The 21,179-nt window shown below is 36.3% G+C and overlaps 1 pseudogene; it reads left to right on the top strand.

The window, feature by feature from the left end:
- The first annotated feature begins 17,041 nt into the window (after nucleotides 1-17,041).
- LOC115291194 lies at nucleotides 17,042-17,719 on the top strand (annotated as a pseudogene).
- Nucleotides 17,720-21,179: the final 3,460 nt, after the last annotated feature.

Raw genomic sequence — 21,179 nt, 5'->3', positions numbered from 1 at the left:
AAAAGGGGGAGCATAACTCCCAACTCGGAGTTTGATCTACAATAACCTCCTTATAAAGAGTAGTATAAAATGAGTAACTTTACAGTGGAGAAACATGACAAAAACTACCTCAGCCAAGTGCTTGAGATTAATGCCAAGTAAAAAATCATGTTGATACAGTATGATGTGATAAGTATTCATTTTGTTCGTGATTTTCCTCCCCAAAACCCATAACTTCAGACTAATCAAGAAATACACCAGACAAACCCCAATTGTAGGATCTTCTATCCTATACTTAACCAGCACTGCTCAAAATGGTAAAAGTCATCAAATAAAGGGAAGTCTGAGAAAAACTGCCACATCCAGTGAAGCCTAAGGAGATGTAACAGCTACGTGTTATGTTGTATCATAGCTGATATCCTAGAACAGGAAACAGGCATTAGGTAACAATCAAGACTATATGAATAAATAAACTTAAAAATAAGTCAAGATTATATGAATAAAGTATGGACTTCAGTTAATAATAATGAATTAATGTTGGTTCATTAGTTATGACAAATGTCATACCCTTGTAGGATGTTAACAGAGGAAACTGAGCATGAAGTATTTGGTAAATTCTTTGTACTATCTTCATGACTTTTCTATATATCTAAAACTATTCTAAAATTAAAAGATTGTTTTTTAAAGGTCATATGGAAAAACAATGATGCAATGCAAAAATAAAAAGGAAAACACTAAAAAATTATGTGAGGGGCACTAGTCTTACCTGACATTAAAACACACTAAAGAGCCTCTATAATTACAACAATGTGAAAAAGTAGACTAACAGACCAATGAAACTGAATAGAAAGCCCAGAAATGTGCCCAAATACAAGTAGAAATTTAGTATATGATAAAAGTATCATTTTAAATCACTAAAGTCAAGATTTTATAAATAGTGCTAGAGTGGAATTTCTGGCTGGCTCAGTCAGTAAAGCATGCAACTCTTGACCTCAGAATTGTGCATTTGAGTCCCATGTTGGGTGTAGAGATTACTTAAAAATAAAATCTTTAAAAATAAATAAATAAGTAAATAAATAGTGCTAAGTCAACTGGGCAACCATTTGGGAAAAAATTAGACATAAACCTCATACTCCATGGATTATGAATTATAAATATTTTAATAGAAATATAGAGGACTAGAAGAAAGCATGAGTGATTTCCTCTTCAAATCCCATTGTTGAAAAAGGCTTAGGAAGACTCTCAAAATCCAGTGGCCATTTAAAAAATTGATAAATATGAGTACAATTTTTAAAATAGTTCTTTTATGGCAAAAAAAAACACTACTAACAACATCGAAGACAAGTGACAAAGTGGGGAAATTTGAAATATTCTTGCAACAGAGACACTCCTAATATAAAAATATAAACTTTTAAATATTAAGGAAAATATCTAGAATATATGAGAATTCTTATAGCTCAATAATAACACAAACCACCTAATTTTGAAAATTATCTGAAGAACACTTTACCAATGAGGATGTACAGAGAGCAAATAAGCACATGGCATGACAGGTGACATCTCTGGTCATTAGGGAAATGCAAAATCAAACCACAATGAGATACCAATACACACATACCAAATGGGCTGAAATTCAGAAGACTAACAATTTCAAGCAATGGCAAGAATGTGGAGCAAATGAAAATCTCAACTACTGGTGAGAATACAAAATGATACAGATAATTTTTTAAAAACAATTTAGGAGTACCTATAAAATTAAACATACTTACTACATGATCCAGCAATCTCATTCCTAAGTATTTATTCAAAATAAATGAGGTTGTGGGATTGAGCCCTGTTTCAGGCTCCTTGTTGGCGTGGAGCCTACTTAAGGTTCTCTCCTTCTGCCCCTCTCCCCCACTTGCTCTTACGCTCTCTCTCACGCTCTCTCTCTCTCTCAAAAAATATATAAACATATATATTTTATGGGGCACCTGGGTGATTCAGTCAGTTAAGTGTCCAACTCTTGATTTCAGCTTAGGTCATGATTTCATATCGTGGGATCAAGCCCCACGTCAGGTGCTGCGCTGATAGTACAAAGCCTGCTTGGGGTTCTCTCTCTCCATCAAAATAAATAAATGAACTTTTAAAAAAATAAATGGAAAATTTTGTCAAAAACCTGTGTAAAAATGTTTATGACAAGTTATTCATAAGATCAAAAACTAGAAACAACAAAAATGTCTATCAACTAGTAAATGGACAAACAAATTGTGGTATATCCATACATCTATACAGTGGGATACAACTCCCCAGTAGAAAGAAAGAAACCACTAATACCTGTAACATGTATGAGTTTCAGAAGCAGTGTGTTAACTGAAAGAAGCCAGACACAAAAGGCCACATACTCTGTGATTCCAATTTTATGACATTTTGGAAAAAAACCAACAGTATAGGGAAAGAAATCAGTCAATGGAAGCTGGGGGTAAAAAGAGGGAATTGTGCTAAGAGGCATAAGGAAATTAGAATAAAATTCATTAAAAATAAGGTAAGGGGAAACCACTGCAGGATTGGAATGGAATTGTGGTATAAACTCATGGTTTTTAATATATAGATAGTGTGTGTGTGTGTGTGTGTGTGTGTGTGTGTGTACATAAAATTCCTAGTTTTATCTGCCAATAAGGTTCAGAGGCAATGACATCCCAGGATTAATAGGCATTGTTAGCAAGTAAAGTATTCAGAAAATGATGGGGAATGTCAAAAGGACAGAACAGCCACCAACTAGAAGGGATTCTCAGTGGCCAAATCTGTAACAATTTGAGTAATAAAACAGTGACATTAGTGGATTTGGACCAAAACTAATAATAATGATAATGAATTTGAACTCCCCAAATAATTAAGCACGAGCCCATGATGATATGAATAATTTAATTAATAAACAGAAAAGGTAAAACTGTTCCTTACAGTAGTATTCCACCTTCCACCTAACAAATGCTGAAGGAAAAAGGAAATAGAAAATTACCATCTGACAACCACCACAATAATTATCTCAGGCAAGAATCATCATGGATGCTAAAATTCATTGCCAAATTATGATAAAAACAACTGATGTATGTAGTCTCAAAATATCTCCCCACAAAAATTTCTTAATTACAATGTGGAAATCTTACATTTACAGCAGAGAAAATCCAGTGGACACCATGCTAACCAAGAGACCAGTGTTAGCATTACTAGGCAATGAAACAAAATAATATTAGTGCCTCCTAACACAATGCACTAAAAAAAGCCAACACTACTTTTGTGGCATTCTTGTCAAAAATACATAACGTGGGGGTGTCTGAGTGGCTCTGTTGGTTAAGCCTCTGACTCTTGATTTTGGCTTAGGTCATGACCTCATAGTCATGACATTGAGGCCCACATCAGGCTTCGTGCTGAGCATGGAACCTGCTTGGAATTCTTACTCTCCCTCTCTCTGCCCCTCCCAACTCTCATCTCTCTCTAAATAAATAAATTAATTAATTAATTTTAAAAAATTAATGCATAACTTGGGGCACCTGGGTGGCTAAGTTAGTTAAACATCCAACTCTTGATTTCTGCTCAGGTCATGACTTTACAGTCATGAGATTAAGCCTCACATCAGGCTCCATGCTGAGTGTGGAACCTGCATGGGATTCTCTCTCTCCCTCTCTCTGTGCCCCTCCCCCTGCTTATGCGTACATGCATATACACGCTTTCTCTTTCTCAAAATAAACATTTTTTAATGTATAATCTGAATTCGATAGTGAGGAAATATCAGACAAAACAAAATTGCAGGACTTTTACTAAATAACTAGCCTGTTACCTCCATAAGTATCTAGACTATGAAAGACTAAGAGTAATGAACTTTTGGGGCACCTGGGTGGCTCAGTCAATTAAGTGTCTGATTTTGGCTCAGATCATGATCTCATGGTTCATGGGCTCAAGCCCTGATTTATGCTCCACAATGACAGTGCTTGGAAGTCTTCCTCTCTCCCTCTCTCTCTGCCCTCCCTCGTTGGTACTCTCCTTCAATAAATAAATAAATTTTTAAAAAAAGTAACGAACTATATTAGGTTAAAAGAGATGAAGGAGACATAGCAATTTTCCTAAAACAGAAAGAGGACATTAGTGGAACAATTGGTAAAATTTGATAAGGTTTTTAGATTAAATAGTATATATTAATGTTAATATCCTAATTTCAAAAACTGTACAGTTGTTGTTGAGAGATAATTATCCATGTTTTTCAGAAAGAGGCAGTGACTGCTTTTGTTTTGAACCATCTTTTCAGGAATGCTTACATAATAGTCTTAGAAAATATAATACTCCCTTTAGAGCAAAGGGCAGGTATAATTACTATCCATTATAAAAGAGCTGGTTTTCTTAAATTCAGGGTTCTTTTCCTATAACGCAACCCACTACATGTGTGAGCATCTATCTATGTGGCACTCTTCATATGGCCCTGTGGAAAGTGCTACACAGGAAACCTAACCAAATGTTGACAATCCAGCTTTACTATTACTGTAAGTAATAAACTATCCATAATTTCTGACCCAGGAATCTCATGTCTTTTACCAGCACATAACTGTGGTAGGCTGAAGGAACTCCTAGTCTCTAGGAGTTGAGACAGCTCCAGGCTTATAACCAGCAATAAAATGGTGACCCGAGGCTTATAACCAAGGGCCTGAATTCTACCAACAAGTTCCAAGTTAGGTTGGAAGAGAACAGAGTTCCAGAAGGAACACAGCCCAGCCAACACACTGATTGCAGCCTTGTAAGACTCTGAGCATGGGACCTAACTAAGCCATGTCTGGACTTCTGACTAACAGAAGCTGTAAAATGATAAATGTAGTTTTTTGCATACCACTAAATCTGTGGTAATTTGTTATGTGACAATAAAAAATTAAGATACCACAAAACTGAGCTCTACTCTGATACTGGTACCCTTAAGAATCCACCAGTGTAGCAGATTTTAGAAGGAACACTTTCCTTCTGTGCTTAAGCAGTTAAAGTATCTCGGTCCTCTACAACGTGTTAGAAGCAAAATTAAGTCTTTCAAAATATTCCACAAGTAACAGGGTTATATATTCTCCATAATAAGTAATTCTTGGTAATTTTACCTTCTCATCCACTACTCTATAGGGAGAGAACAATGACTTTCTTCTTTTTGTTTATTTGTACAAGCATGTATCACTTCTAAACAATACTTCTCAGTAGCTGGAATGAAAATTACATTAGAAAAAGAAAAGAAATAGGGACCAATTCTATTTGAGATGCTTCTTTGATAGCCCACTTCTGGCTAAATGAAGTCTCAGGTGGCTCCCACTTTTCATGGGAAGATGGCATTTTTCATCGGAATAAAGAAGCTATTCTGAAAAATAAAATGGGGAAGCAGTAACAGAATTAAGAGTTTCTTGAGGGCAGATCAGGGCAAGGAACAGAACAGAAAAAGATACCTGGTGACCAGAAGCTGGGAGGAGATTTATAGAAGAGGTGGTTTAGAGCAACTTTTCTGAAGAAATTCTGAGTTTTGGATCAGAGACCCCTTTTTGTACCTTCACAAATTATCAAAACAGCAAACATGTTGCTAGGTTTGGTTCCATTGGATTTCTTGTGAACGCATCACGGTTAGATGCTGGCAAAGACAGATTCCTTATATGCAGATGAACAGAGTCAGCAGACCTCTGCTTTTGTTCAAGGTTCCAGACTGAAAAGAGGTGGTGCAAGGTTGTTGAAGTTAGTCTGGGATTTTCACCAAGCATAACTCTAAGGATATTGACAATTTTGAAAAACTAGTGTCTTACCCTTTTTTATCAGGTGATCAGCCTTATTTTATCAGAGAAACAAAAGTAGAGAAGTTTTTCCTAAATCTAAGGGAATCCCATGTAATTTGCTAACCTTTGTTATGGTGATAAAAATGAAGATTTAGGGGCACCTGGGTGGCTGGCTCAGTCTATTGAGCATCCGACTTCGGCTCAGGTCATACATGATCTTACATTCATTGGTTTGAGCCCCGCATCTGGCTCTGTGCTGACAGCTCAGAGCCTAGATCCTGCTTCAGATTCTGTGTCTCCCTCTCTCTGCCCCTCCCTTGCTTGCATTCTCTCTCAAAAAATACAATAAGACATTAAAGAAGAAGAAGAAGAATTAGAAGTAGGAGAAATTGCAAAAGGTGGCACTACGGCCAATCGAGACTGTTGAAACCAAGTTTATGTTCAACAAATTTTATTTTAAACTTTAGTTATTTCCTTTTCTTCCCCATACAACTCCTTCTGGAAAAAATACGTCCTTGACACCAAGACCTGAACACATAATTACTTTCTTCTGTTTTGCCAAAATAATGATAGTCTCTTTAATTCTCAAGTTTTTCCTAGCTTCATTTGTAAAAAATAAATAAAACTCTGAAATGTGCAACCTTAATTAGTAAATGTGTAATTACTGTTTAAACAAACCATGCTTGTAATATTCCAAAATAAAATTTTCCAAAATAAACTTTATTCATTAAATTGGGTTTTTTAGCAGACAGTGTTATGTTGCAAAATCTTTGTGTATTTTCTTTTGAAACCTGTATTGTATAACTTATATGTTTTTTAGTAATTTCTACATCCGGTGTGAGGCTCAAACTCACAACCCCAAGATCAAGACTCACATGTTCTTCCCACTGAGCCAGCCAGGTGCCCCACGTGTTGCATAATTTCAATTTATCTATCTCTTCTCTCTTTTCTTTTGGTGCAGAAGAAATTTTTCCTGAGGTTTCAATCTGTCCAAGACTTCCTGTCATGCCTTATATTCTCATCCCTCCTAACCTCACTCCACCTTACTTTTTTCTTCTCAAATACACAGACTATCTTCTAAAAGCATGCCCAGAAAGTCAAGATAGAGCATCAGGCTGATAGCTAAGGAAAAGAAATGTAAAGCCCCAACCACATGGCACCCTAGGATAATACAGGTACCACCACTGCCTCTCAAAGAACAGATTTCTTTTTTTATATTAGAAATTATTACCTAAACATTTACATCTTTCAATCTCCATCACCATCGTATAAGTTTAAGGCAAGATCATGCATCCCTCCTTACCTTGGGAACTTCCAAACTAGTCCCCAGGTATTCATTTTTATTCTTCTTTTCCCCACTGTCCCCGTGCTGTCAGAAAATCTTCATAAAATCTTCACATTTTTCATGAAACGATTCAATAATGTTTCAAAAATCCTTAATATGATCTATATGGTCCTCTACATATGGTTTATCTGATCAGCTTTATACTCTGCAATTTTCCCCTTTCTATTTGATTTTTATTTCTGTTCTCCAACAGCTTAGAAGTACCATTAACTGGTCATATCCAAAAGCCATCTGAATGTAAAACAGTTTGAGATTTAAAAACTGAAACCTTCACTTAAGAGTAGTTATAAATATCTCAATTTATAGGTTAATAAAAAAAATACAGGGTAGCTAACAGACTTCAGCAGGATTTATGCTTACAGCTTTGCACTCTGTAAATTTTAGAGTTTTAACTTTTTATACACATTTACTAGTGCCCTCTGGTGTCAACACGGATGAGAATAAATACTATGACATAGGCTCCTCTTACAATGCTGCTTTTCTTTCAAAAATGAAAATTGAAACTATTCAGATAAGACTGAACGGCCTTCAACTTTTTCTGCCCTGGTCCCACTGAATGAGTCAATGTGATTTTCTTTTTCATTTTTTCTATCTCTCCTAACTATAAATACTAGGTAATCATCTTGAAAATGGTTCAGAGATAACATTAAGTATCACCCTCTACCTCTTCTACCTCCAGCTTTTCTTTCTTTTTCAGCCTACTTTCAACTTCTTGTTTCATTCATGGAGAGAAAAGAACAAGAAGGCATTAGGATTGCTCATTTATATCCTTGCTGTCTTTTATACCATCCAACTAATCCAGATTACCTTCACTTGAATCAATAGTGTCTCTTTACATACACATCTGCCCCAAGCCCTACAGTCCAATCTGAGTCTTGTCTACTAAAATAAGGAAGAAAAGGCCTTATATTCACCACACATGAGCAATGACGATCAATCTGAGAGAAACATTATACAAGATCTTCATTTATTTGTATTTCACGAACAAGAATTTTGTTTTAAGATCTAAAGACCTACTGGGGCACCTGGGTGACTCAGTCAGTTAAGTGTCCAACTTCTGTTCAGGTCATGATCTTGCAGTTTGTAAGTTTGAGCCCCGAGTCAGGCTCTATGCTGACAGCTCAGAGCCTGGAGCTTGCTTCAGATTCTGTATCTTCTTCTCTGTCCCTCCCCCGCTCGCACTCTGTCTCAATCTCTCAAAAATAAATAAACATTTTAAAAAATCTATACACAGTACTGAAAACAAACCATGGACTCAAGGGGGAGGGGGAGGGAGGGGGTGATGGTCATGGTGGGGGGCACTTGTGGGGAGAAACACTGGGTGTTATATGGAAACCAATTTGACAATAAACTATTATAAAAAAAATCTAAAGACCTAGTAAATTGTTAGAAAGTCAATGATAGTTAAAAGAGACAAAACAAATGCTGTGCCATTGTAATTCTGTTGAACACAATAACTCTATCCATCTATTCCAATGAGGAACAAAATAATCAGATAGTGGCCTACAATCTTGAGCATAGAGGATATTGAAGAACTATCACGGCCACTCAGGAGATTAGCCTCTTCTAAAATAGAACTGGTATTTTTTTTTTCCTCTTTGGCAACAACTAGTGGTATTCCATAAATAACTGGCCCATGGGTGAAAGAGTCACATAGTTTTTCACATGCCAAATAGGCCTGCCAATCTGTCTCTGTCTGATTTATCTACTGAACTTACCTCAGGCTGATTTTCCTCAAAGTAGATTAGATAAAGTAGGGAGATGGGAGAATACTGGGAATATAAAATAGTTCTTCTAGTTTTTTAATTGTTTCAGCTTTATATTTAAGAACTGCCATAAATAGTTCCAGTGTTTTGCTTGTTTGTATGTTTTGTTTCAGATTTGTAGTTCTCTAAAATGTTCCATGAACTTTCTTATACTCATCAGATCAATGTGTAATTTCCCCCTGGGTTTCCGTAGAACACTAGTCCCATGAAATGCTCTATGAAATAAAGATTCTGCAGCCGCACACTGGAGAGGAGTGCAGTCTCAGCTGCCTCCTGGAGGTTCACAACGCACAGCAGCAACTTAAAGATTCAGAGCAGTCAGGCAGCAAAGAAAACAATTTAAGTTTAAGTCAGTGTTACCAAAATTTCTTTGACCACAGAACACTATTTTGGGGGTTTGTTTTTATAGTATTCTGAGCATCAGGCTAGTATTCAAAGAGCATACTTTAGCATATTGACTTAGAAGTTCCTAGGCCAAGAAGGTTTTACCATTTACTATTATTATAACAAGTTATTTCCCTTTATATAATTTTTTAATGTTTATTTGAGAGAGAGAGAGAGAGAGAGAGATAATGCACATGCACAAGTGGGGGGAGGGGGGCGGGCAGAGACAGAGAGAGATCATCCAAAGAAGGCTCTGTGCTGACAGCATAAAGCCCAGTGCAGGGCTCACACTCACAAACCATGAGATCATGACCTAAGCCAAAATCAGACACTTAGCTGACTGAGCCACTCAGGCACCCCCAAGTTATTTTCCTTCAAATATGCATGTATGTATAAATCTAGACCAACGGTTCTCAACCACAGATGATTTTCATCCCCCTTCCCCAGTCCCCAGCGACATTTATTAATGTATGAAGACATTTTTTGATTGTCACAACTTGGAATTGCTACTAGCATCCCTGGTAGAAATCAGAAACAATGCTAAACATCCCACAATGGAAAGGATATCCCCAAACAACAAAGAGTTCTCTGGCCCCCATGTGTTAACAATGCTAAGACTATGAAATTCTGATGAAGACTATGGTTACCTCTGAGGAGTGTGACTGGAGGTGATAAGGGGGAGAAAGTTTTATTTTTTTAATTTAAATTTTAGTTAACATGCAGTGCAATATTGGTTTCAGGAGTAGAATTCAGTGATTCACCACTTACATACAACACCCACTGCTCATCCCAACACGTAACTTGCTTAATATCCATCACCCAACTAGCCCATCTCCCACCCACCTCCCTCCAACAAACCATAGATTATTCTCTATCTTTAAGAGTCTTTTGTGGTTTGTTTCCCTCTCTTCTCTTTCCCAGCCCCACCCACCCACCATTTCCCATATATTTATCTGTTTCTTAAATTCCACATATGAGTGAAATAACATGGTATTTGTCTTCCTCTGATTGACTTATTTTGCTACTGTATTATAGTCTAGTTCCATCCACATCATTACAAATGGCAAGATTTCATTCTTTTTGATGGCTGGGTAATATTCCATATGTATATTATCACATTTTCTTTATCCACTCATCAGTTGGTAAACATCTGGGCTCTCTCCATGAGAATTTCACTTTTGATTTTGTACAGTCATTCTTCAACTACTTTTTTTTTGATTTTTTTTTGAGAGAGAGAGAGCAGGGAGGGGCAGAGAAAGAGAAAGAGAGAGAGAGAGAGAGAGAGAGAGAATCTTAAATAGGCTCCTTGCTGTCAGCACAGAGCCCTATGTAAGGCTCCATCACACCAACCATGAAATCATGACCTGAACCAAAATCAATAGTTGGACACTCAACCAACTGAACCACCCAGGCACCCCTTCAATTACTTTTGTAATTGAAAATATAATTAAGCAAAGCAATATATATACACATTATTTTTAAAGTTGGGTTGCCTCGTTGGCTTAGTTGGTAGAGCATGTGACCCTTAATCTTAGGGTCAGGAGTTTGAGTCCCATGTTGGGCATAGAGCCTAAGGAAGAAAGAAAAAAGAAAGAAAAAGAAAGAAAGAAAATAGATAGATAGATTAAATATATACCAAATATAAATTTTAAATTATGCAGTCATAACCACCGTTAAAATACTGGTAGATGAGATTAGAAATACCGTGGCAAGAATGCACATTCTAGCCTCACATCCCACCCCAGAGTCATAGAAATAGAAAAATAATATTGGGGCACCTGGGTGGCTAGTTAAGCATCCAACTTCAGTTCAGGTCATGATCTCATGGTTCATGGATTTGAGCCCCACGTCAGGCTCTGTGCTGACAGGTCAGAGCCTGGAGCTTGCTTCGGATTCTGTGTCTCCCTCTCTCTCTGTCTCTCTCTCTCTCTCATAGATAAACATTAGAAAAAATAAAATAATAATAGTAATATTAATAAATCCACAACAGCCTAGGATAACAGTAAAAGATGGCTATGGTGGTATAGAAAGCATATAACATATATCTGAAATGTGGGAAGCAGTGGAGATTACTGAAGGAAAAAAAATCACACCCCAATAGTCAGAAATTAGCTCAAGGAATATTTCAAGACAGAGGTGCCAGACATGGAGAGCTGGAAGAAGGCTGAAGAAAAGTGGATGATTATTTAGAAAGCCACAGAAAGAACAGCCAGGTAGGTCTAACATTTACTATCCTGCCCCTATTTATCTAATGTGGAGCAATAGAGAGCTCCTGTTTCAGACAGGATCAGTGAACGTGGAGCCCTTAGCCCAGTGTGGCAGGTTAATGCCCAGTGTGGACAGCAATTCTGAAGATATAAAGAGTTCCCTCATATGAAGGTATGTAGAGAATACTCCATCTACAACCTGTGCTACCTTTTCCACTCAATCACTAAGGTCAAGTAAGAGAAAAAGAAATGCACAGCATTCTCAGATGACACAAGTAAATCCAAAACAAGATTCCAAAAAAATATATACATCAAATATTCAAGAAAAAAGTTCCAGACTTCACAATAACAGAAGGAAAAAGGAATGTGCTCTGGAGAGATATATTTTCACCCAAGCAATTGATGGAGTCTTCACCTTGATGAAATACAGTAGTTACCACTAAGGCTTAGTCTTAGATTCAATGTAATACAGTCATGACAACTGCTATGAAGAGCACCTTAACCAATTTATCTTGCTTACATTTTTTCTAAGTATGTACCAGAGTGATAGATAATAAGATCAGCCAAAAAGGGTACTTCGTTAAATATTTTTAACTTAAGTGAAAAAAGTATTGTGTCATAGTTTAATTGGCAGCCTTTTTGCTCTTTCATAGTGATATATAAAATAATGGCATTTTAGATTCTATCACATAGATACAAAAATCCTAAACTAAATCAATATACAGAAAGTACCATTTTTATCATGTCTAAGTTGAATTTATTCCAAAAAATACAAGATTGTTTTATTTTTGTAGTTTCTCTTTTTTTGCAAGATTGTTTTAATTTATGAAATCAGTTCATGTAATTGACCATATTAGCAGATTAAAAAAGAAATAGCATAGTCTTCTATCTATATGCAGAAAAAGACTTTTAACAAAAATGTAACATCTAGGCATGATAAAATTCACTGCAAACTAAGAATAGAAGATAATTAGGGCACCTGGGTGGCTCAGTCAGTTAGGTGTCCAACTTCAGCTCAGGTCATGATCTCACAGTTCAGGGTTTGAGCCCTGCATCAGGCTCTGTGCCGACAGCTCACAGCTTGAAGCCTGCTTCAGATTCTGTCTCCCTCTCTCTCTCTCTGCCCCTCCCCTGCTTGTGCTCTTTCTCTCTCTCTCTCTCAAAAATAAATAAAACATTTAAAAAAATAGAAGATAATCTATTTAACTAATAAAGGGTATCTACAAACAAACTACTGCAAATATTATGCATAAAAAAACTTGAAAGCTTTTGCTTTGAGATCAGGAACCTGACAAATATGCCTACTATCACCACTTCAATTCAATATTGTACCAATCTCAGAAAATACAAGTAACTCCTAAAACTCTATAAAATACAGAACACAATTTTTAAATGGGAAAAAGTGTTGACCTGCACAAAATGAGAAATACAAATGACCAATAAACATGAAAAAATATAGAATTCTACACACTGTTGATAGGTATGGAAATTGTCACTAAAACTTTGAAAAACAGTTTGGCATCATTAGTAAAGTTAAAAATATACAAACTCTATGCCCTAGCTGGCTTTCTCTCAGATACAGTTTTAAAGAAATTCTTGCACATGTGCACCAACATAGTTGTGCAGGATATTTATAGCATCATTGTTCATAATAGCAAAAAACTGAAAACAACCTAAATATCACCTAAAATTGATGGATAGGCAACCCTTTTTGGCCACAGGTGTTGTACCCACGCTTTAATAAAACCATCTTTTCTGCACCATAAAATTTGATGGATAAACCAATTCTGGTTTATTGATACAACTGAATAGTATAAAACAATGAAAATGAAAAAAAATTGAAACCCCACAACACTATGTGAATGGATCACACAAACTAATACTGATGAAAAACAAATCCAAAAGAATACATCTCTCTATGATTCCACTCATCTCAAGTTCAAAAACAGGCAAAAATAGACTTTACTGTTTAGGATGTATCATGGTTTAAATTGTGTCCCGAATAAAGATCTGTTGAAATGCTAACCCGTGGTACCTGAGAATGTGACCATATTTGGAAGTAGGGTCTTTGCAGGTTAATACAAGGTCATCAGAGTGGACTCTAATCCAATATAACCAGTGTCCTTATGAGAAGAGATGAACACAGCCACAGGGAAAATGGCCATGTGAAGATGGAGGCAGCTATTGGAGCTCTGTCGCCCAAGCTAAACAATACCTACGGCTCCCCAAAGCCAGAAATGACAAGGAAAGGTCTTCTTCTAAAGACCAAAAAAAAAAAAAGCTGTGGGTGTCTTTCTGTGCTTCATTCTATGGAATTTCTTCCTATTTTTTACATTGTGCAACCATTGTAGTAATGATTTATCAGAACAACGGTCATCAATGGATCCTACATCTAAGGGGGAAAGTTTGAGAAGCAGCAGGATATTTGCATGATCTCAAAGGGTATCCCCCAAGACCATTTATTAGTTGGAGGAGGAAAGCAGTAACTTTATGGTGGATAAACTAGAAAACACTTTGACTGCATAATGAAAATTAAACTCACCAATGAGGGGCACATGACATTATGTAGCTCCAAATGTGATATCCTGAGAGGGACACAATATCACATATGGAATATTCTGGCCAGTGATACATAACCCGAATCAAATCATGAGGAAAGAGCCAACCTTTCTCCTGCAGGGTTCACAACAGAATCAGTCTTACAGAAAATTACTTGAGTGGCTATTTTGCCAATTCTCCTTCCAGTACATAGGGAAGAAATACATTCTATATACAGTGGATGCCCCGGGGCTTAATTCCCTCACAAAATCCCAGTTAAGAAGGAATGCCTCAGAAAAAACCAAACTGGGGCATTCTACTGTAAATAACTAGCCCATATTCTTTAAAATATTAATGCCAAGAAAGACAAAAGCTGAAGAGCTCTTACAGATTCAAGATGTGATGACCAAATCAATATATGACCTTGGACTGAATTCTGTGCTAGAAAGAAAAAAGGTTATAAAAGGCAATATTGGAACAATTGACAAAATTATAAAATAAACTGTAGATTAAAGTACTTTATCAATGTTAAATTTCCTGAATTTGATAACTATACTTTTTGTTGCATTAACAGGGCATTGTTGTTCATAGTAAATGTCCCCTAAAGCATTAGAGGGGCAAAAGGGTACATGTATACAATCTACTCTCAAATAATTTATATATATATATATGTATATATAATTACTGTATACACACACATGAAATCAGCTATATTTTATAGGTACAATATCAGTCTTCAACCTCCCTGGTTATCTGAGAAATGCAAATTCAAACAAGATACATAAAAATGACAAATAATAGGCAAGCAGATAATAACAAATGTTGGTAAGGTTGGGGAGTGGTAACCCACATGCACTACTGGCAAAAGTTTAAACTCGCACAAATTCTGGAAAGCAAACTGGCCATGCTTAGCGACTTACACTGAGATCCATTAAAAAAAATTCAAATATACCAGTAATCATAATCAATCTAAAAGGACCAAATTCTCCACTTAAAAGACAAAAATGGTTAGACTAGAAGCAGTGACACAAAATCTGTCTAGAGAAGTCAGGCGTGAACTATAAGGAAAACCATGCTCGTAGCTCAGTTTTGTTTTTGTTTAGTAATAGATTTTAAAAATCAGCAACCAACTCAAATGTCCATCAACAATTGAAAAAAATAAATTTTCAATAAATCAGTATCTATAATACTTTCTAGCAATAAAGGCAATTAATAGAGCTACACACATGGACATGTAAGAATTACAAAAAACATTTTATGGGAAAAGCAAATCATAAGAGTTCATATAGTAATATTCCATTTATATAAAGGCCAATATCAGACAAAAGTAAACCAATATATTGAAGAAAAGCAAGGTAATGTTAAAGACAAAATCCAAGATAATTAGCTCTGAAGAGAAGGAAGGGCACAATTAGGATCACATATAGGCCAATAAAAAAAAATCTCAATATATCTGAAAAGCAGACAGACAGCAAATACACTAAATTCATTTATCACAACATAATAAAATTAGAAATTATAATAGCCAAATACATATATTTGAAAATTATAAAATCCCATTTTAATCACTGTGTATTAAAAGAAATCAAAGGCTCAATAAAACTACTGATATGACCAGTAATAGTACCATGTATTAAAATGTGCAACCCCAGAATTGGTCTATGTCTTGACATAACTACATCAAATCTTTTGGATAATTTATCCATTAAATGGATACCATTAAGATTAATAATCTCAACAAGTAGGATATTGATTTCATTATTCACTGTTTTTAAACATTACACTGCTACCCTCTAAATTTTCTTTTTGTTTTTTTCTTATTGTTTTTCTGTAATTTTATTTTTATTTATTTTTTATTTTTTTAAGTTTATTTATTTATTTTGAGAGAGAGAGAGAGAGAGGCAGAGAGAGGGAGAAAGAATCCCAAGCAGGCTCTGCACTGTCAGCATAGAGCCTAATGCAGGGCTTGCACACACAAACCATGAGATCATGACCTGAGCTGAAATCAAGGGTCAGACACTTGACACTTTACTGCACTGTTCATTAAAATATTCTGTAAATTTGAAATTTCTAAAAATAGAAAGCTAAAGAAAAAAATACAATGTTAAATAAGTTCACTAAATTAAATGTGAATATCTATGGCCCTATGTGCATCAACTAAAATTCCTATTATAGACTAAAATATAATTTTCTCAGAATTTTAAAATACATAGAGAGAGACTTGGAGTAAGAAAGGTCTTCTTTGTTAAATTTTACATGAATTGCAAAATCATAAAGGAAAACGTTGGTAAATGAAAGTACTATTACCTCAAAATGGAAATTTTCTGTGGGGATGAAAAATAATCTCATGTAAGATAAAAGACAGGTCATAAATATCGACCAATAAAGGATATAATACTAAAAAACTTAGCAAGAAATATGCAAGATCTATATGAGGAAAACTTAATAGTACTGCGGGACAGGAAGCACGAACAGATATATTGGCATAGCATGTTCTTGTGCATGAGCACTAAACTTCAAAAAGCTGGCTAATAATCCCCAAATCAATTGTTAAATAAAATGCAATCCCAGTAAAAAGATCAACAGATATGTTCTGAACTAACTAAGCTGCAATTCACCAGGAAAATAAAGAAGAATTGACAGCACTTTTTTTTTAAAACAAGAAAACAAGAGCAAGAAGGCTGGCTCTACAAGATATTTAGTATAAAAATAACAGTATTGCACTTGCATATGAATAAACAAACAGCTCAATACAACAGGAAAGTCCAAGAAGAAAAGGAAAGACCAGAAAACAAACCAAAAACCATAAAGTAAACTGTACATGATTAAAAGCGGCATTTTAAATCAGATTTAAAATGAACAAGTGGATTGCAGATTCATCTCTTGCTTCAACAGTTTTCTTATTAACAGACCCAGAGACACCCCATCTTCCGGCCTCCCACAACCCTCCAACCTCCTTTCCAGTCACAACCCACAGAACCATCTCAGCCATCCTCTGCCTCTGGGACCAGCCAATCCGTTTTTCTGAGTTCAGCTCTTTATTTATGCCTATCAACCATGAACTCCCAGATTTGTAAGAATGATTCCAGCCGGATGGAAGTCACTGTCACGTGCCTCGTCAAGAGGCACCTGCGGGCCTCCTACACCTACCTCTCTCTGGCTTATATTTCCACCCACCGCGTGGCTCTGGAAGGCGTGGACCACTTCTGTTAAGGAGACCTGCAGAGGCACCCAGAGTCCATTGAAGATGCAAAACCAGAACAGCGGCCGTGCCCCCTTGCAGGAAGAAGCCGACCCAAGGTAAGTGGGATAAAACACTGGACGCCATGGAAGCCGCCTTGACCCTGAAGAAGAACCAGAACCAGGCCCTTTTATCTCTGCACGCCCTGGGTTCTGCCTGCGCAGACTCTGTGACTTCCCAGAGAACGACTTCTGGATGAGCAGGTGAACCTCACCAAGAAGATGGGCGACCACCTGACTAACTGCTGCCAGATGGCGGGCCCTGAGGCTGGGCTGGGCTGGGCTGGGCTGGGCTTGACGAATAGCACTTGGGGAGACTCACCCTCAAGCAAGACTAGGAGCCTCCAGAGCCCTTCAGCCTTTGAAGGGCCCCTCTCGCATCTCTCTGACCTCAGGGCTTCTGCTTCTGCCTCACCCTGCAGCCACTTGGCAGCCTTCTACCCTAAACCCAAGCCGTGGACCAAATGGAAACAAGTAAGCTTGTTGAAAAATTAATTGATTAATGAATACAAGCAAGTGCGTCACTTGAGCACCTGTGAAGTGGGGGAGGGGAACTAGCAGCAGTTGTGGAGGGAAGTAAATTTGAGTTCATGTCTCACGTCTTCAAAATGGACTCCGGATGAATCAAAGATTTAAATGTAAGAATGCAAGCCATAAAGAACTGTAAGAAACCATAGGAAATATTTTTCCATAATTGCAGAGTAAGAAAGACCTTTTGAGGGGATGGGGAGGACTTTTATATTTTACAAGTGTAAAACCAGAAGCCATTTAAGAAAAATCAACCATTTTGACTATGTGAAAATTTAAAAATTTATTTGTGAGGGGGGAAGAAAAGCACAATAAATAAATAAATAAATAAATAAATAAATAAGTGACAAACAGGAAATAATTATTTGTAACTCATATCAATGGAGAAGGATAAATTCCAAAACATATATTTAGGTTTTATAAATTAGCAAGAAAAGCAGTACTAACACAATAGAAAAATGTTTACAGTTTACAGAAAAATAAATACAGATATCTCTTAAATAGGGGCTCCTGGGTGGCTCAGTCAGTTCAGCATCCAACTTCGGTTCAGGTCTTCATCCCCCAGTTTGTGGGTTAGAGACCTCCATCGGGCTCTGTGCTGACAGCTTAGAGCCAGGAGCTACTTTGGATTCTGTGTCTCCCTCTCTCTCTGCCCCTCCCCCGCCCTCCCTCTGTCTCTCTCTGTCTCACTCTCAAAAATAAACAAAATTTAAAAAAATTTTTAAACAAAAAATGTTTTTTTAAATATATAAAAATGCTCATCCTCTCATTAGGAGAGAAATGCAAATTAAAACTATGTTGTCATACTGTATTCTACCTATTTGTTTGGCAATGATTAAAAAATTCGCACATTGTTGAAAACTCTTTGAGAAAAAGTCACTCTCAGATGTGGCCTGGGGAATACAACATGGTACAGTCACTGTGGAGGACAATTTAACATTACTGTCAAAACTACTATTGCACATCTTCTTTGATTCTAGGAATATATCCTAGAAATACAGTCCTAGATATGTAAAATGATCTATACAAGGTTGTTAGCGCACCATTTTTTGTAATAACAAATTATTGGAAACAACCCAAACATGTGAAATTCTTGTAGAAAATGACTGTCCACCGAGTGAATAGGCAAACCAGGTGAGTGTGTTAGAGCAGACACTAGAGAAGAAACTTTTTTCTAAAAGATGAGTATGATCCACAGGTTCAAATACTGATGGGAGGTCAAGTAAGATGTAAATAGAAAATAGTTGATATTGGGAAGATATATATATTTGATCATCATTAAAAATAATATGGTAAGGACAAAATGGAATGCTGAGATCAAAAGTCTTTATTAGAATAGGTTAAGAAGAGAATGGAAAATGAGAAAGTAGAAGCAAGGGGTATAGGTTGTAGCTGGAAAGTTTGGTGTTTTCAAAACATGGATGCTAGTATAGAAATGCCTGTAGAGAAATAATAATTTACACTACCCTCATAGCTGCTTGGGAGAAAGAAAAAGAAAGAAGGGGGAAAAAAACGGAAGAAAAGGAGGGAGGGAGACAAATGAGATTATGACAATATTCCAATTTAAATTGGAATGATGAATAGCCCCCAAAGAAGGTTGATTAGTGTTAAGATCTTTCCACTATTACTGAACTTAGATTAGCTGGACATTTTTTCTGATGGTCTCTCAAAATCGAAGGTTATGTTTGTAATGAATATTACTAGAACCTTGTATATTTCTGATTAACAAGTACTATAGAAATTCTTGCCACATAAATAAACTTTATTCTCACTCATCTCCCCAGTGGTCATTACTCAGGACTTCCACAGCCTCTGATTTGCAGGCTAGGCCAGCAGAGCTGTGTCTGCCACTGTTGTTATCAACAAAAACATAAATGACGCTTTTTTTTAAGGTTTATATTTGTCTTGATTTGGCCTGATTTTGTAAGTTCCTTTTTTCATTGCTGTTGTTCTATGTGCTCCACTAAGAGTGATTATGTAAACATTCCGTTACCATCTAACTTGTTATATATTTAACTGCTGGGAATAGGATATTATAGCTTCAATGCCGGTGGCACACCTGCGCTTCAGGAATTTATTGTGGTTTATTCAAACATGCCATCTAATGATAGGTATGGTTTAAGTGATGCTGATAACAGTACTGACAAATTCAAATTTTTTCACTCCGTAACAGTTTAAATGTTGCTCTTTTCTGTAAACTGCTCTATTTGCCAGAATTTTAATGGCATTACAATAATATTCCACATTAAATTATTTTAAGAACAAGAAATTCAAATAAATTTTTAAAAATAATACTATTACTTCATTATTACAGGCTTTTTCATAGCTCATTAAGGGAATGTTAACATAAGAGCTACATCATTTTTTGCCCTAGGAAGGCTTACAACCTAATGGGGAAGACAGACAATGAAACAATTACTATGAGGAAGAAGCTCTCTTAGCAAAGTTCTGGATGCAATGGGAGTACATCACAGAATCATCAGAGAAAGCCTATGCAGCAGGTCTTTTGAATACTAATGTCAAGGTCTCACATGATATCATCATCAGTGGAGTGGGTAGTCTTCCTAAATGCCGGATGCAGAGAACTAAACTGGATAAATCCTCAAGACTTTATAATTTTATTGCCACTTGCATCTGAATACATTCAACTGAAACTGTCCCTACATGGATCCAGAGAGGTGACAGGTCACACATCTAGTTTATTTATCCTTTATACATGAGTATGAATGTGTTTATCAGATCCTGTTCAGAAAGCACATTTTGATAAGAAGTTAAAAATAGCATCTTCAGGCCCAAGAACCCTGGAAGATACTGGTGAGTAAGAGAAAAGGGAACAAAAAGAGGAAAAGGTGGAAGAAACTCTAAGCAGATACTGCTTATTCACCATTCAGGCGAACAGGAGCTCTGGGAAATGGCCCTCACTGTTCCATTTCCAGTTAAATCTGGATTCTCTCTACCGCTGGGTTAAGATCTGCTTCCTTCGCCTCACTTTTACTCTAGATGGCAGCAGCAGAACAAAATAGAGGAGAATATTCTAGTTTCAGTGAAATTTATTCACCTGCATCTACTAAGTAAAAAAGTCTCACAGTGTTATTTGAATTAAAATATGCCCTTTAAAATTTTTCTTCCAGTATAGGTATACATCAACAATGTTTCAATAATTAAATGTCAAGGTACAGATGTTTCCACAATTGTTCAACTTGTTAAGCCACTTATAATATAGTATTTATAAATAAGTTTTAATATAATAATAATACCTCTGTGAAGACACTGCTATATTCACAAGTTTACATTTAGAAGCTGAGATGTCAATGTTGAGTATACTTTTTAAATTGATGGAACTCCATCCAATAAAGGGCCAGATAATCAAACTGACAATAGAAATTCTATGGCTGAATATATGAGAAATAAAACAATATGATTTCTT

Source organism: Suricata suricatta, chromosome 5, assembly GCF_006229205.1.
Source record: "Suricata suricatta isolate VVHF042 chromosome 5, meerkat_22Aug2017_6uvM2_HiC, whole genome shotgun sequence".
NCBI lineage: Eukaryota > Metazoa > Chordata > Mammalia > Carnivora > Herpestidae > Suricata > Suricata suricatta.
Note: the sequence above shows the minus strand (reverse complement) of the source record. Positions and strands in the feature narration are given on the sequence as shown.